Below are 17,408 nucleotides of genomic sequence, written 5' to 3' on the forward strand. Positions count from 1 at the left end.
TGACATGCTCAGGAATTCTACAGAGAGAAGCAGCAGTCATTTCTAGCCTTTTCCTCACCCCACACCGTGCCCCTGAGCCAGCTTTGGGCACTTGCCTAGAAGTCTCCAGATAAATTAATATGACAGACCAAGCTGCAGCTTCCTCTTTGTTGATTAGGGAAGTCTGCCCTCTGTTAAGTGCAGATGATACTGCCAGCTAAAGATAGATTTAAAGGAAAAATGCATCCAAACTGATTAAAAAGACTAGAAAGTCTCAGATTTTGTTCCCACTCTTTCTTATTTTATTTTGAAAGCCCATACATATTCTGTTTGTCTCAGAATATTTTCTTCCAGGTCCTGGTATGACCAGGGACTTTTTTATACCAGCTCCCCATGTTGGTTTATTTTATCCCTGAGTAAAAATTGAAAGGACAGGGGAGAAAAAACTTTGGGACTTTCAATCAGTCTGAATGTACTTAACAGAAATGAATTAGTTAATAACCCTAAAATGCACACTAATTGGATCCTCTTAATATACATACTAAGTTGTATGTTGTTTAGGTTTCACAGACTTGAAGGTGCAGCAGAGACAGGCTGATACAAAGACACATCTTTGTTAGCACAGAATACATTATCCTTTTAAAGAACAAAATGGCACCCAATAAAATTTTATTTAGTTTCAATATTTCTAGAATTTCAGTAACTTAAAACTTCCAGCTGTTAGAAATATGAATCACATGTCCCAAGAAAATTGCCAAGCAAAGTTACTAAAAGAATGTGAAGATAGCAAACCGAAGGATTCTGGGTGTGAATGGTTTTCAGTGCCATTTGACACCTCTTTAAGTGTTGTAACTCCATCCTATGGAATCTTGGGATTTGTAGTTTTATAAGGTCTTTAGCCTTGTGCTGGTGCCTAACAAAATAAATAAATAAATAAATAAATCGCAGGATTAGCTTTGGTAGAGCCATTTCAGTTAAAGTGGTATCAAACTGTATTATTTCTAGAGTAGATGCACCCAGTGTCTCACTTTCTGCACTGCAAGAAATTTGGGAACTGAAGGAAAATTACATTGGGGGTGGCAGAATTCGTATTTGGGGAAAATGTCCTCATTTTGCCTCCCCTGTGGGTATACTCCTGATAAAATACAAGTAAAACGAGGCAACTAGAATACAAACCTGATCTAAATTCAGAATTGTAATTCATTCCACATCTCAGTATCATGACAATGGACATATACTTTTGATAATAAGTATACATTTATATATATATATTTATATATATATTTATATATGTTAACAATTTTAGTGACTTGGTGGTTCCTCTCACCCTTTTACTTCTAAATAATGCCAGCTAAGTTTATGCAAATGAGTTTTCACTTCTTAAAATACCAGCACATCTCCAGATAAATATAATTTACAAGTAAAGTATTGCATTTTTCTGAAAATAAATGTAAGCCAAATTAAGTGTGCTCTGGTGAATTTTATTAATCAAATACTTCAGCTGAAACAATTTTAGCTATTTGGAAAAAAATGAGGTTGTTGTACTAGTAACACTGCATCTTTCAAGCATGATTTACTAGGTACTGTCAGACTTTCTAAATGGAAAGTCAATTGATTCAAGGGAGTGAAAAAAACAGTCAACGTTTAAGGAGAAGTCACATAACTGCAAGTGAGCCTATCGGCAAGGGCACCTTTTCAGTAGTTGCCTTTGACCACAGCTCATTTTGCAGAGATACTTGAGGAAAAACTACCAACAGTTAAATTTTAATTCAAATTCTATATCTTGGGTCAAGTAAATATGTCTGATGAACTGTTTTCTTCATACTTTTGGACAGACCATGCAATTTCAAAATCCTTTGGCATTATTATCTGGGCAAAACATGCTGTTTTATTGGAATTATTGTCTTTATAATAAATTAGATGTGCATTTTGACTGATGTTCCTTGAGAGGAGAATATTTCGTACCTAAGAGGTAACTGCTAAGACATCCCATCTCATGCAGATCTCAGGAAAAAGTAATCAACCTTAGCCAAAAAAGAAAAATCAACCTAAGCTGATACAAGGTGTTTCAAGACATCAAGGCCACTTATACATTTCATATGAATGAACACATCACTTTATTTTAGGTCCATATTATTTGTACTGACTCCATTCCATCTTTTTCCATGTTGTATCTGTCCTGTCTATCTACATAAAAATCTGTATTTTCTAACCTATCACCAAGTACAGGACCAAAAGAAATAGGCCACAGAGACCAGCTTATGGCAGCTTCAGGGGCATGGCATTTATATGGCACATGCCCCCAAAGCAGTTGGAAGCTGCACAGAGACCACAAGAGCTGGCCCAAAAAGGAGTGGAGAAAATCTGTTTCTGCCAGCAGCCCATTTGAGACCATGCCAGCAGCCTGCTTTGGTAGGAGGCTGTCCATTCGCTGCGGTCCCAGCCTGACCGGGGTTAGAGTAGCCTCTGACCACTCCTTCATGCCAGTCTGCTTTACCCCACACATCTAAATGCATTTTCTTTAAAACTATATATTTCTAAATGTATTTTATCCTGAGGTTCACCTGTTAAACACATTTTGGTCCACATTTTTGAACTGATAACAGTGCTGCTAATTTTCTAGAAATAAGATATCAAGAAGATACCTATGTTCCATTGAACACATTTGTTCCAGATGTAACAGATGTATGGATGAAAATGAGCAAACAACAAATTTCTCAACAATTTCTAAACTGCAGTTGAATCTAAACATACCAGTCAAAAGCAAATCCATTCGTATCACTTGAGGGAAACTGTCTCAAACATATTGCTTGGAAACAACCTATATGAGTTGGCTATCATGCAGTCGGGCCACCAGGCCCTGAATTAGAAAACCCACTACTTCACCTGCATATGATGAAAGGCAAAGAGAGATAGGCAAAATAAAAATATTGGCATACTTTTATTTTGGGAACGGAGGAATTCCTCACCCCCACCCCCCAGTCACAATCACAACCATCTCATCAACACATTGGAAGAATGCCCAAGGGAAATGATGGGTTTCTGGAGGCTGACATGACCAGCTATCACAATTCAACTTTCTCCATGTTCAGAATATGTCAGAGAGGGCTGGTGGCTCAGGTAAGTTCATAAATAATTGAAGTTCTATCTCCATTTATTAGTGCACTTGTAGAGCCACTATGAACACCCTGCTTGTTGAAGGGGTGCAGGGTGTTTATGGCAGGAGATCAGCCCACATAATCTCATGACTGCATTGGGCATTATTTCAATTCATGGAAGAGTTGTGTGAATCCCTTATCTCAGGAGTGCTTGTGGGAAGCACACACACTTCAGGAAAATGTATCTTCTGAAAATTTGCAAGTTCTGTATTTGTTAATTGTCCTGGCAGAAATAAGTTGAATTTGAAATAGAGAAGCAGTAAGGTGGGGGGGGGGGGAGTTTTGTATTTCTTTGTATAAATTATTACTACAGTGTATTATGATTGGCAATTAAAGTATTATGACATTGTTAATAAATTATTTGTATTCACTTTTGAGATCTGCTCTATTAACAGGAAAGATTATTGTCCCCCTCTAGAAGTGGGATCTTTGTTTCTATGTACAATTTTTTTAAAAAAATAATAATCAGAATGGGAACCATGGACTAATGAAATAGTGGAAGCATAACAAACTGGAGAGAGTAAATCCACTCATTCCATTGATAAACCAATTTAAAAAAACAAAGATAAAGCCTGACATCAAGACGCTTGTTACCTTGAAACCTATACAGACAACCTATACAGGGGGGAAATTTCATGCAGAAGACTTATTTGGAGGCACACTGCTGTCCACCTGCACTTCGGAAGCAGTCTACCCAGAGCTGGCAGATGTATGCTTTTTCTGTCTACCACTATACAACCTTGGAAAATTAGAAAGTCAACATACTTGCATACATACAACATTCAAAGTATTCTGCCCAGAGTACACAAGCCTGGTTTGCATTCATGCCAGTAAATTTCACAAGTGTATTCTCTTGTCTTCCTTGCTAGTAAAAAAACCCCAAACAATTATAATAAATTAAATAATTAACATTAGCTTTATTCACATCACAAAACATTCTGATTGAGGCAGCTCTTTCACCCCTCCTGATGGTGTTGCTGGCCTTCTACTTTTTTAAAAAAAATGAATAAATTTTGTTTCAACTGATGCACAAATACTTGTCATCTGAAAGATACAATATCTTATTCAAGTATTATGATATAACACAATTACAAATTATTGCAACCACACTCCAGTGACTTTTTAAATATTCTTAATATATGAATCTGTGCCTTAAGCTCTTTCTGAGACACCTGAACTGTGTCCTTCTGCTTTCTGATGTGGCACAAAACAGGACCTTTGTAATAGTGGCTCACAAATAGTTACAATGTCTTCATAGGGAGAGCACATCACTTCTTTGTTGGCTCTCCAGAAACAAAGCAGTATAGTTCTTTTTTTGTGTAGCCCATTTGGGGTTTACTGGTTGCTGATTTTGTGAAAAAAATAGCAGTGCTTTGTCTCTGTTTCTCTTTCTAAAGAAATAATTTGCTTGCTTTAGTTCATGTTTTTAATTGTGTTTCATGGATGTGTTGTGGATTTTGAAATTCCACATTGCAATTGAAACATCTCTATTGGCTGCCTTGTAGACAGAAATCTAAATTCACTTGTGCTAGTGCAAGATGATTTTATTGGCCATATTTCTCAGGCACTGATGACAAGGCATTGCTTAGGAGGAAGATTATTTCCTTTGGATCATTCTCTGCTTCCTTTTTCTGGATCATGAAACAATATTAGGATCAAGAAGGATAAATCAAACTGAACTTTTTGATTAAACATAAATTTGAAGCACTTTTAAGAAAGGACCTTAAAAGAGTAGCATGAAATGTATACCTCTGTTTCCCTCATTATTGCCCATTAATATATCCCATACATGTTAAGAACTTTGAGAGTCTTCATGACTAGGAAAGTGGTTGTTAAATACTTTAATAATTAAATTGGCACATTGTGAATTTAGCTACCCTCATGCACAATGAGTATAATCATCTGTATGTTCAATTAGAAGTATACCCAGCTGAAATCTATGGGGCTTTGCTCCCATCTAAATGTGCATAGGTTTGCAGTCTAAGATAAGGTTGTGTTTTTCATTTCACCAAGGAACTAATACTGATGTTGCCTGTATAGTGAGTATAGTGAGTACAATTGGCCCAAAATGGAACAGCAGATTAACAGAATCCACTGGCCAGAAACTTAACTTCTCTGATACAAATCAACTTTAAGGCATGTTATTCTTTTTCCACTATCACTGCCACATGATACCAAAGCCTTAAGAACTAGTGATGCACTGAGATTCACCCCTAAGAGCCTCCAGTAATTTAGCCATTTAAATTAACACAGTATCATATTCTAGGAAATCATATTCTAGGAAAAGTTCTTCTGATCTCACTGATGCAGCTCACGAGTTCATGTTTGCCATGACTAACATGGACCTATCCCAGATAGTCTCTGGGCCGACACACTGTGCAGGTCATATCCTGGATGCAATCTTTTGTATGGATCAGGAATATCCGTGGGTGGAAATGCTTTCCACCTCCGCTCTATCATGGACGGATCACTTCCTGGTCAAGATTGGACTGAAGGCAACTATCCCCAATCTCCTTGGGGGTGGTGGACCTATTAGAATGGTCCGCCCTCAAAGGCTGATGGAACCCAAAAGGTTCCAAGAAGTCCTAGAGGGTTCAGTGGAAGGCAACATCGGCGACTCTGTCGAAACCTTGGTGACCACCTGGGATAAAAATATTTCCAAGGCTATCGACACAATTGCTCCCAAGCTTCTTTTCCAGCCCGCTCCGAATGGAAATCCCTGGTACACTGAAGATCTTAGAAGGATGAAGTGGGCTGGATAACAACAAGAGCGCCACTGGCAGAAGACTCGATGTTTCTCTGATAAGACACATCATAGGACTTTTCTTAAAGCCTATCGAGTGGCAATAGCTGCAGCGAAGAAATCCTTCTACTCTGCATCTATTGCGTCTGCAAAGTCCCGTCCAGCAGAGCTATTCAAGGTGGTTAAGAAGTTGACTCAAACTCCTTCCACCTTGAATCCTTTTTTCCAATCTACGAGAGCCTGCTGTGATGCTTTTAACGATCACTTTGCAGATAAAATCTCTCAGATAAGGGCTGACTTAGATGCCAGCATTAGTACAGAGTCAACAAGAGACGCCTAGTGACTCCATTAATGAGGTTATCTTGAATCAATTTCAGTCTTTGAGTACTGATGACATAGTCAAACTGCTTGGTAAGGTAAAAAAGACCACCTGCCCTCTCAATCCCTGTCCATCTTGGCTGGCCATCCAGGGAGGTGAGGCAACTTTGAAGTTGTTACAGTCCATAATCAATGCCTCCCTCAGGGAAGGTTGTTTTCCATCAAGCCTGAAATTGGCAGTGGTGAAACCCATTCTAAAGAAACCTTCCCTTGATCCCCTAGACAAAAACAATTATCGGCCAGTATCTCTTCTTCCCTTTTTGGGTAAGGTGATTGAGAGGGTGGTTGCAAACCAGCTCCAAGCAGTCTTGGATGAAACCAATTATCTCGATCCATTTCAAACTAGCTTCAGGTCGGGATAAGGAGTGGAGACTGTCCTGGTCGCCTTGGTCGATGATCTCTGTCTGTGCATTGACAGGGGAAGTGTGACCCTGTTGGTGCTCTTGGACATCTCAGCAGCCTTCGATACCATAGACCATGGTATCCTTCTGGAACACCTGAGAGAGTTGGGAATCACTGGCTCTGCTTTGCAGTGGCTATGTTCCTACCTCTCGGGCAGATTCCAGATAGTGATGCTGGGGGACAGCTGCTCCTTTATGAGAGAGCTGACATCTGGCGTCCCTCAGGGCGCCATTCTGTCCCCCATGCTGTTTAACATTTACATGAAGCTGCTCGGTGAGATCATCCGGAGACATGGGGCGGGGTGTTATCAGTACACTGATGACACCCAAATTTATTTCTCTATGTCTCGAACTGTTTCAGTGACCAAGGAGGGCATCTCCCCCCTGAATGACTGCCTGAAGTCAGTAATGGATTGGATGAGGGAAAATAGACTTAAGCTGAATCCAAATAAAACGGAGATACTCGTGATAGGTAACCCCAATCCGGATATGGAGATAAGTTCACCAGTTCTAGATGGGGTTACACTTCCCCTGAAAGACTGCGTCCGCAGCTTGGGGTGCTTCTGGATTCGTCGCTTCAACTGTCTTCTCAGACTGATGCGACAGCCAGGAGTGCCTGCTATCAGCTTCGGCTGATATGCCAGTTGCGCCCCTACCTGGAGCAGCAGGACCCAGAAACAGTTGTACATGCTCTAGTAACCTCTCACCTTGATTTCTACAATGCACTCTACATGGGGCAACCTTTGTGCCATGTCCGGAAGCTCCAACTGATACAAAACATGGCAGCCAGACTGGTTGCTGGAAAATCCAAGTTCGACCATATTACACCTATGTTAAAATCACTACATTGGCTGCCTATTAGCTTCCGGGCACAGTACAAGGTGTTGGTCATCACCTATAAAGCCCTACATGGCCTGGGTTCAGTCTACTTGAAGGAACGCCTCCTCCCATACAATCCTTCCCGTACACTCCGATCCTCCAGGAAAAACCTTTTACAATGTAGAAAGACCAGACTGGCGGTGACCTCCCAGAGGTCCTTCTCTGTCACCACTCCAAAAGCTTGGAATGACTTGCCGGAAGAGATTCGCCAATTATCCTCACTAGAGGCTTTTAAAAAGGCGACAAAAACCTTTCTCTTCCGGCAGGCCTTCCCTGATTGATAATGTCCAGAACCAATTGAATCCCCCTTTTATTGTTTTTCTTATGTGTGATTTGTTTTTAACTTTGATGTATTGTTTGTACTTTTTAAACATTTTTTTTACTGTTTAATTTTATATTTGGGAGGGAGGGTTGGGTCGGGGTTTTGTGGGGCTTGTTGTTTTCATTGTTGTATATTGTATTTACTTTGTTGTTACCCACCTCGATCCTCAATCGGAAGAGGCGGGATATAAATAAATTATTATTATTATTATTATTATTGGAATGTACCTGCAAAAACACAAGCGAACCAGACACAAATAAAACAGCGATGCCCACTAAGAAAACTGCATAAATTTGGAAGCATTATATCTATGGGACTGGGGTGGTGTGAGAACGCCCCACAGACTTATGTCATAGAAAGCGAGGCATGTTATAAAGATAGCTGTATTTACCCTGATAGTAGTTTGAACATGTGACGATGATGTTGGAGATTTGAATCCCCACCCATTGGATGACCTCAGGCAATTCACACTCTCTCAGCATCAGAAGAAGCCAAAGGAAAGCCCCCTCTGAACAAATCTCATCAAGATAACCCAGTGATAAGTTTGTCTTAGGGTCGCCATAAGTCAGAAATGACCTGAAGGCACACTATAACAAAGAAATGAAACATTACATTAAAATTCATTTTAATTTTACAATGTTTTTATTTTAATCACTTGTTTTCATCCAAAGGAGCCAGCGTGGAGTACATGTTTGAGTGTTGGACTAGGAACCAAGGAAACTAGGGTTCAGATCACTACCCAGCCATGGAAACCAATTGGGCAAGTTACAGTCTCTGAACATCAGAGGAAGGCAATGGCGATCTCCTATTAACAAATCTTGTCCGAAACAAAACAAAAACAAAAACAAAACTCCCTGACAGCTTTGCTTTAGAGGCTTCATAAATCAGAAATTATTGGAAGGCACATGACGATGGCAACAAATTTTCATCAGCTTATGCACACAGATTTGAAACTTTCAGTGAATTATAGAATCAGAGTGTTGGAAGGGATCTCAAGACCATCCTACTGTCATGTAGGAATACACAGTCACGACCCCCCAACAGATGGCCATAACCTCTGTTTAAAAGTCTGCAAAGAAGTAGATTCCGCCACTCTCTTAAGTAGTGTATTCCACTGCTAAACAACTCTTATTGTCAAGAAGATCTTCCTAATGTCGAGATGGAAACTCTTTTCCTGTAGTTTCTATTCATATAGCTTTCTGCTTTATTTGACCTGCTGTTCTGTATACACATTTTTGATTCTTGGTTTTGTAATCCCTCATTATAACAATCCATTCTGATGCTAAAGTCTTCTACATAGTGTCTGGGAGAAACCCCAACTGAACTCATCAGAGCTTGCTTCTGAGCAAGCATTTGTAGGATTTCCCCAGCATTGGGAAGAGGCATCAGGAGGAAAACATTTTCAAAAAGTACTTGCAATGGTGAGCAAAGGCATTTGTTTCCAACCAGCAATCAATGATAACAATAGATACTTTTCTCCTCCATAATCTGTAGAAGGCAGTGCTTGGGGGCATAAAGACAACATTAATGCCCATAAGTATACTATGGGCAGTGAGTTGCCCATCCACATTTTGCACCAGTGATGGGCAATTGGTTGTCTCAGCTTTTAAAATCTTTTTCACTGTGGAGTTTATCACATGGCTTACTAAATCAATTTACCTCATCCATCTTAAAGCTTAATTCAGGTGGCATCCTGATGTTATCAGAAGGTTTTTGCTGCCAAATATGCCACCTGAATACAGCCTAGGTCCATCCCCACTTCCAGGAGAGCTCCGGCAGCCATTTTCCTAATTTAGAAAACTCAGCAAGGAGCACTCCTGGAAGTGAGGATGGACCCAGGCTGTATTCAGGCAGCAAATTTGGCAGCAAAAATATTGTGATAACAACAGGATGCCAGTCAAATTAAGCTTTAAGGCAGATAGAGGTAAACCAATTTAGTTAGCCATGGGATAAACTCCTAAGCTTCTTCCCCTTTTTTTATTTGATGCAGAGCTCTTGGGCTCTAGCAACCATCAATTCAGAAGCTGGAGAAGAGTCAGACACCTTTTCTGAAGGAAGTAAAGGCTACCTCTTTTAGCACCTTATTGCTACTGCTGATGTCCAAGCAGAATAGGGAAGGCCTTGGACTAGGATACTAGTCCACCTTTTTTCATTAAAAAAACCCCCAGAATATTAATGTTGTGATCTTTTCAACAGTTATGGCAATAAATTACAATAGTTTATGACAATCTTAGAGATATAGCTAGGCTAGTCTGCTTCAATATAAAAAGAAAGAAAATAAAATTATTGTGTCTTTAAAGTTAACCAGTTTATTACTTGGCAACATGCAGGGGTAGCTGTGTTGGTCATTTAGTAAATTCAAACATGGAGACTTCTTGAGGAATCCATTGTCCTCTCAGGGACATAGCCAAGGAGTGGGGGGGGGGGTTCGTGGGGTCCAGACACCCCCTTCCTAAAATTCTGGCTACATTGCTGGTCCTCTGCCTACAAAGAGGCCTACGACCTCACAGGAATGTAGACATTTTGGATTGCAAAAGAGGAGTCCTTGTTGATATGCAAATGGACTTTAAATTTCCTGGACTTTGGAAATCTCCCAATTGCCACATGGTTAGCAGAGGAGGAGCCAGCCTGCTAAACATACTGTCACCATACCATCTTAACTAAGGACAGAAACAATAAAATGCAGGCATCTTACTAACATCTCCATTATTTTTTCCTGTTTGGTAGGTGACATCTTGCCTGATGAAGTAGCCTGTGGAACTTTGAAACCTTGCAACAAGTATATTGTGCATTTCGGTTGGCCAGTAAAATTATCACTGTTTGGTGGATTTTTATTTCAATTTATTACTTGTATAAGCTTTGTGCTCTTGGAAAACAAACAAAAAACAAATTCTGCCACCAGTCAAGCCTCCAAGCGGGGGGCATTTCCCAAGTCTAAAACACAATATCCAGTGCAACAGCAAAGCAAAAGGCAAAACCTGTGGCTATTAAAAACATATGCAATGTTGTTGTTGTTTAAAAAACATATACAATGGGGTGAACAAAAACAGTTAGTCTAGCACTATGTTGATAGTGATATAGCCCTCTGCTCTGCAGTTGTTTCTGCTGAATGCCAGGTCAGTCTGTGATAAAACAATCATTATCCATGACTTGATTGTGGGTGGACGGGTATGTGACCTGGTATGTACTACAGGGACTTAGGTAGATGAGCTGGGTGGTGTCAACTTGTCCCAGCTTTGTCCACCTGGGTACTCTGTGCAGCATCAAACCAAACAAGGTGGAGGGTTAGAGATGAGTTGCTGCCATCCGTAAAGATTCCATCCCTCTCACAAGGAAGCCCACCATTCTAACACTGATCTTGAGGATTTGTACTTGGTGTTGGGTCAAAGAGACAGACTAGGGATCCTGCTGGGTGCACCACCTACCCTTCTTGCCTGAGCTGGCTGAGGCAGTATTGGAGAACCTCAGGACTGTGGTTATGGTGGACTTCAACATCTGTGCTGAGATTGTCCTGGAAGGACCTGCTCAGAACTTTATAACTACCAGACAACCATGGGGCTGTCCCAATACACCATCAGACCAACACATGTGGGTGGACATACCTTCCACTTGGTTTTTGCTTTTGGAATGGATCGATGGAGGACTGTTCTATGATTCTGTGCTTACAAGATAGCTAAAAAGATAGACATTTCTCTTTTGTGAGCCACCTTGAATGAAATGAATGAAATTTTATTTCTATACCGCTATTCCTTGCAGATCACAGCGGTTTACAACATTTCCATCAAAGACAATATAACAACCCATATCCCAATAATACAAAAACCCACCCATAGCAATTAAAAACAATACAGAATAATCTAAAAACATTCCATACAATCATTCACAATCTAAAACGAATGAATGAACCTTGGATCCTACTCTGGGAGCATGCAAGTGAAACAAACAAACAACCATTAAAATAGAATGGAACAATTAATGATATTAAAACAATTTAAAACAAAAAGCATTTTAAAAAGTAGAGCTTACAATACACTCTTAAAAGCCCTTCCCTTAAAAGTGTTCAGTTCTAAAAGCCTGCCCTGACACACACACACACACACACACGCACACACACACAGAGAGAGAGAGAGAGAGAGAGAGAGAGAGAGAGAGAGAGAGAGTCATTGCCTGCTAATGAAAGGACAAGGAGGTTGTTTTGAGCTTTCTTATAGAACTATAGTGTTGGAAGAGACCACAAAGGCCATCCAGTCCAACCCCCTGCCATGCAGGAATACACCATCAAAGCCATAGTAGTCTCCTTAGGGAGAGAGTTCCAGAGCCTAGGGTCAGCCACAAAGAAGCCCCTGTCTCATTTTCCAACCAATCAGGTCTGTGAGGTTGGGAGGACTGGAAAAAGTAGCTCTCCTGAGGATCTGTTCTGGAACCTATGATGCAGAGGGTTTTACAGGCCATCTACAGTACTTTGAATCTACTAAACTCATAGTCAGTCATACTGATGTGGAGTAATATGATTCTTGTATGGCAATGGGTGGATCAGATGGCCCTTGTGGCTATGATTCTGTGCTATGGAGCATCCAGGTTATCTCACTATTTGATCTTATCTTTGCCAAGAAATTCCATTGATTTTATAAATGTGTGTGTATGCCTGTGAAGAACTGTGCTTCCAAAAGTAAGCAAGCTCAGGACTGCAGTCTTCCCTCTTTCTCCCCCTCTTTCTCCACCTCCCACACACATTTAGTCATGTAAAGCATCACTGGCTTCTCGATCTATATCTGGCTGCTGAGGGCGGGGACGGAGAGGCGGGTGAGAAATGTATGTATGTATGTATGTTAAAAGAAAAAGAAAAAAAGAATTCACTTGGCAGTTGTTAAATGCTCCCAACATCTACAACATCTGCATTTATTTTGGTGAAGTAATGAAAATGCCCCCTGAGATCCCCCTCGCAGCTCCTCTTTGCCTGAATGGCAACAAGGCAGAAAGAGTTTGTTCCCTGTGCTCAGCATCCTTGCTAGAAGGATGAGGCCAAGGTGGGAAGGGCAGAAAGAAGGATGGATGGATGGATGGATGGATGGAGAGAGAGAGAGAAAGAGAGAGAGAGAGAGAGAGATTTCTTTCCTCTCCCACCCCCCAAAAAGCACCCCTTTCTTCCCACACAGTTCAGAGACTTCTCCCAAAGAAGATCCCATGGCAACCAGAGAGCCCCCTCCCCACTTTGCCTGAGAGAGAAGAACACAGATCCCAGAATAGAGGAGGCATCATTCTCATGTTGAAGTGGGCATCTGCTCCGAAGTCCAAGGTGTCCCCTCCTGCTTTCCTTTGGGGGGTCTCTCAAGAGTGGGGTGGAGTTGATGGGGCTGGGGAGCCTTGCCAAGGCTCGATCCCTGTCCTGGCTGGGCAGAGGGGGCGACTGGTGTGCCCTCCCTCCCTCCCTCCCTGCCCCTTTGCCCCCGACATGCCCCCCTCTCTTCTCCGGGGGAAGCTTTCGCAGCGAGGCTGGGCGAGGAGCAGAGTCTCCATTGGGTGGCAGTAAGAGTGTGTCTCCTTGCCTGACTTGCAGCAGAGCCCAGGAGGCGTCCAAGCCAACGCGAGGCTCTTGGAGAAGAAACACTGGGCTCGTTTATGCATTGCAGTTTCTCCTCTCTTTTTCACCCTCCCCTCTCCCCCTCTTTCTTTCGGTCCCTGCCTTTGCTCTGCCTTTGGATATCTGGGAAGATCTCTGTCACTCAGGGCCCGAGGACAACTGTGGGATTGCCTTGAAACCGCCCCCCCTTTCCTTCCCTCTCCATCCTCTCTGGATCTCTCCATCTATATGATCGCTTTTTTTCTTTCTCCGATCCAGAGCCAGGGCCGGCTGAAGAGTTTTAGGACCTAGGAGGCATCCTTTTTGGAAACAGCAGGGGCTGGGTGCTCTCCTACAGTACCAGGGAAACCCCATCCATTGGATCCTTTATGGTAGATAGAGACAGAGGGGTATTTCTTCTTCTTCCTTTTCTATGATCATCATCATTATTTTTGTTTTAAAAAATTGGTGAGCCTATTCCTGATGGCTGCCTTGGGGTCTTGGGATTTTTCCCTGGGCACCGAGAGGCTTTGAAAAGGCTCCATGCCCTGGATCTGGGACTCCTGCCCTTCTCCTAGAGACCCCAGGCTTGGGGGGTGATCCCTTTTCTTCTTCTTGTCCCCCCTCCATTTTGGGGGGGCTCTCATCATTTTGATTTCCTCTCTCTCTCTTTTCCCCCCCCTCCTGGATCGTACCACCCTTGAAGCAACCTGGCCACTTTGCCAACCGGCCCGAGGAGGCGAAGCTTGCGAAGGATCCCTCCTTGGCTCTGGATGGCACTAGCATCGCCTTGGATGGTGGGGCACTTGGCACTGGTGAATGGGCATCGCCTTCCCTGGCTTCCTTGCTAGCAGAAAAAGGAAGACCAAGACGAGGCCGAGGAGGAGGAGGAGGAGGAAGAAAAGGAAGAAGACGAAGAAGACGAAGAAGAGAGGGACAAGGAGAGAGAGAGAGGGGGAAAAAAACCAGCCTCTAGGAGTTTTGTGTGTTTTTATTCCCAAACAAAAATCGTGGATTCCCTGACTACGCATTGTGATGACCAGCATTTACCTTACTGACTGATCCCGGGAGAAGATTAATTTGCAAGACTGTAGTGGGTAAGGTCATTTTCTTCTTCTTCTTCTGCTCCCCCCTCCCTTGCTCCTCTTTCTTTCTTTCTTTCTTTCTTTCTTTTTGGAAAACCTATAGACAAGCTCTCTTTTCTCCTCCTCCCCCCCCCTTCAGAAGGGATTGCTGAACTTGGCAGCTTGTCACCGAAATGACTACTTTCATGATTGCTGCATTACACTCGCTGGCTGGTGTGTGTGTGTGTGTGTGTGTGTGGTGTGAGTGCGAGTGCGAGTGTGGAGCGAGCTATTCTTGGCAGCTCGGGGGAACAACTGCAGTGGGCATTTTCTTTTCTTTTTTGGAGAGGGCATCTGGTGATAAATCAAAGCAGGAGCACGGTTTCTGGCTCTCCCCACCCCCACATCACCTTCTCCTCCTTGATGTGGGAGATCAGCTTGAATGCAGTCTGAGCAATCCATACACATACACATCCTACTTCTTCCTTCCTACAACGTATTTTGGGTAGAAAACGGATCTACAGCAGTCAGGGAGAAAAGCACTTGGCAATTGGGCCCCTGTCAGATGAAAGGAGATCCCTCCTTTCCTTATTTCCGTTGAAAGATTCATATATCTAGATCTAGATCTGGCCTCAGTTTTATATCCAACTCTTTGCAGCCTTGTGTGAGAGATCTGCAATTTTAGACACTCGCCATTGGGATCAAGTTGCTGAACTTTAGGGGGCTAATCGGGGATTTATTTGACATGAGGAGGGCATTGCTTGTGGCAGATCGATGCTGTTGAGGAGGACAAATGAAATGCAAATGAAAGCACACACACACACACACACACACACACACACACACACACGAACCCTAGGAGAGAGATGGTGTGAAGGAAGGCACAGGATGATCCTGATGGCCCTTCTGCCCAATTTTGCCTGCTCCCTGTCTGTGAAAATAGGTTTTCTGGTAACTTCAGGTCTTCTTGACACCTTGAGACCCAGCCACGTGCAATGGAGCTGGAGAGACCTGGTCTTGCCAGTTTGTCCCATGACTGGTTGGCTGGAGCACAGCAGGGTTGGGGGCCCTTCCTTGGGGTCTTGGTCCAGAGATCAAAGCAGCACCCATTGTGAGAAGCTTTCTCTGCAAAATGCCTTTTGAGAAAGGGGGAGGGGGAGTGACTCTGGGAATCAATAGTGATGACGTGGGGGAAGGCAAGTCACTGCACTGCAATGCTAAAGTTCCATAGATAGTGTCTTGCTGGAATATAGGCTCCCATGTACAGCTGGTGGTTCATGCATAATGGATGGGAGGAGAAGAGATGCAGCTTTCCATGGAGGAAGATAGATGTAGCTGTGCATAATCGATGATTATGTAACTTGATTGCATCTAATAACAGCATCACGCTGGGCACTTTGGTTAACTTTGGAAGACTCCTGGCAACTGAAATGGAAAAAGAGTTATTTTGGATGGCTGAATAGTGTTGGGGAGGGGGGTCCCTCTGGCAACCCCACAATACATTTCTGTGTAGGGCAGTGGCATCAGAAAATATTTAGGGCATCATTGCTCCTTAGAACCATCCAGTTTGAGATTTTTCAACAGAGTTCAAGTTGGTTGCATTCTCCTTGGAAAGGTGACACAAAAGTAAACTGGAAACTGAACAGCCACCAAGGTGCTGAGTGGAAAAGGCAGCCGCACCCAATTCCTTTACAGGATGGGCACGCACCAAGAGAATATCCCTTTTCTATTTTCAAGAGATCAAGTCCAAGAGGTCAAGTCCTTGGCTTGTAGAAGATACTAGGTTATAGTTTGTCCAGTTGGCAAGAAATGTGATATGAAACTTTACTTGGTCACAAACTTTAAAATCCTGGTGCAGCTAGGAGAATTAAGTAAAAGGGTCTGCTCTGGTCAAATATGCTAGTTTGATTCGAACTTTTATCTAAAGGTTGATACAGAACACAGAGATCTACCTTAGCCTGAGAAGTTGGTCATCTCCTTTAAAAGGCAAACATGGTAGTAAGGTAATTTTGACTATAGAGAGGTAGAATTAAACAGAATTGAAAGAAAGACTAAGGTGGGATGATCTCTTAAAACTTACAGAGGGCAACAGACCATCCTTATGGTGTATCCTGTAATATCTTTCAACTTTAGCTTCCCATCACAACTATTGCCATCCCAACAGCATTGACATTATACAGTATAATTTCTCAACATGGGAGAAGCGTGTAAATCATTGCATCATTCCATCTTCCTCATCAATCATCATTTGACTGACCAATTTTATTATTATTGAAAACTCTTAGCCTTGATATATAACTAGTCTCATCAACACTTAGTTTGTGTCCTTACACAAGTCTCTGTACATTCAGTGTAACACCACCTCTAATAACATATGAAACAATAAAAAATATGGGGGATCTGCAGTATTTGAGAAGCACTACTCATATCTATTTCTATAGCATATGGTATAGCCAGTTGTCAGGAGCTGTGCCATAGGTACATACATAGCTTGCCACCAGCAGGGAATCACTACCTGCATGGAATGATTCACTCCATTAATTTCTGTTTTCTGTTTCTGTTTTTAATTTTCTAGGACAAATTGAGAGACAGACACTAATAAATTATATTAATGCAGGTGGAACACTTGGCATTCATGGAATATATTAAGTAATTGGAAAATATGGATATAAAATTAACTCCTGTTTCCATCCTTCAGGGGTCAGAATAACACTGTGGCAACTCCCTTGAATTAGTTTTTCTTTGGTAATTTTTTTCAGGCATGTTCTAACAGCAGAATTTCTTTCTGCCAGCTCTCCCCTTCTGACTTCCAGTTCACTGTAGTGTGTAAAGTCTTACTCTTTAATTACTTATAGGGCTTGTGCTACTTGCCTCTCAACAATCCTCTAGAGCACCTGTTAACAAACAAGTATTCTGTGTGAGCA

General features: G+C 42.1%; 1 protein-coding gene across 3 annotated transcripts in view; it reads left to right on the top strand.

Moving 5' to 3' along the window:
- Positions 1–13,421: 13,421 nt before the first annotated feature.
- The window catches only part of LOC149319479 (interleukin-1 receptor accessory protein-like 1), a 1,062,352-nt gene continuing 1,058,365 nt past the window's right edge, over positions 13,422–17,408 (top strand). For all 3 annotated transcript variants that reach the window (XM_089511794.1, XM_089511793.1, XM_089511797.1), the window contains exon 1: positions 13,422–14,517. The gene's annotated coding sequence lies outside the window, so the exon portion shown is untranslated. The remainder of the gene's footprint in view (positions 14,518–17,408) is intronic.

Source organism: Sceloporus occidentalis, unplaced genomic scaffold (assembly GCF_023333645.1).
Source record: "Sceloporus occidentalis isolate IW3139 unplaced genomic scaffold, rSceOcc1.0.p SCAF_2, whole genome shotgun sequence".
In the NCBI taxonomy this organism is placed as follows: domain Eukaryota; kingdom Metazoa; phylum Chordata; class Lepidosauria; order Squamata; family Phrynosomatidae; genus Sceloporus; species Sceloporus occidentalis.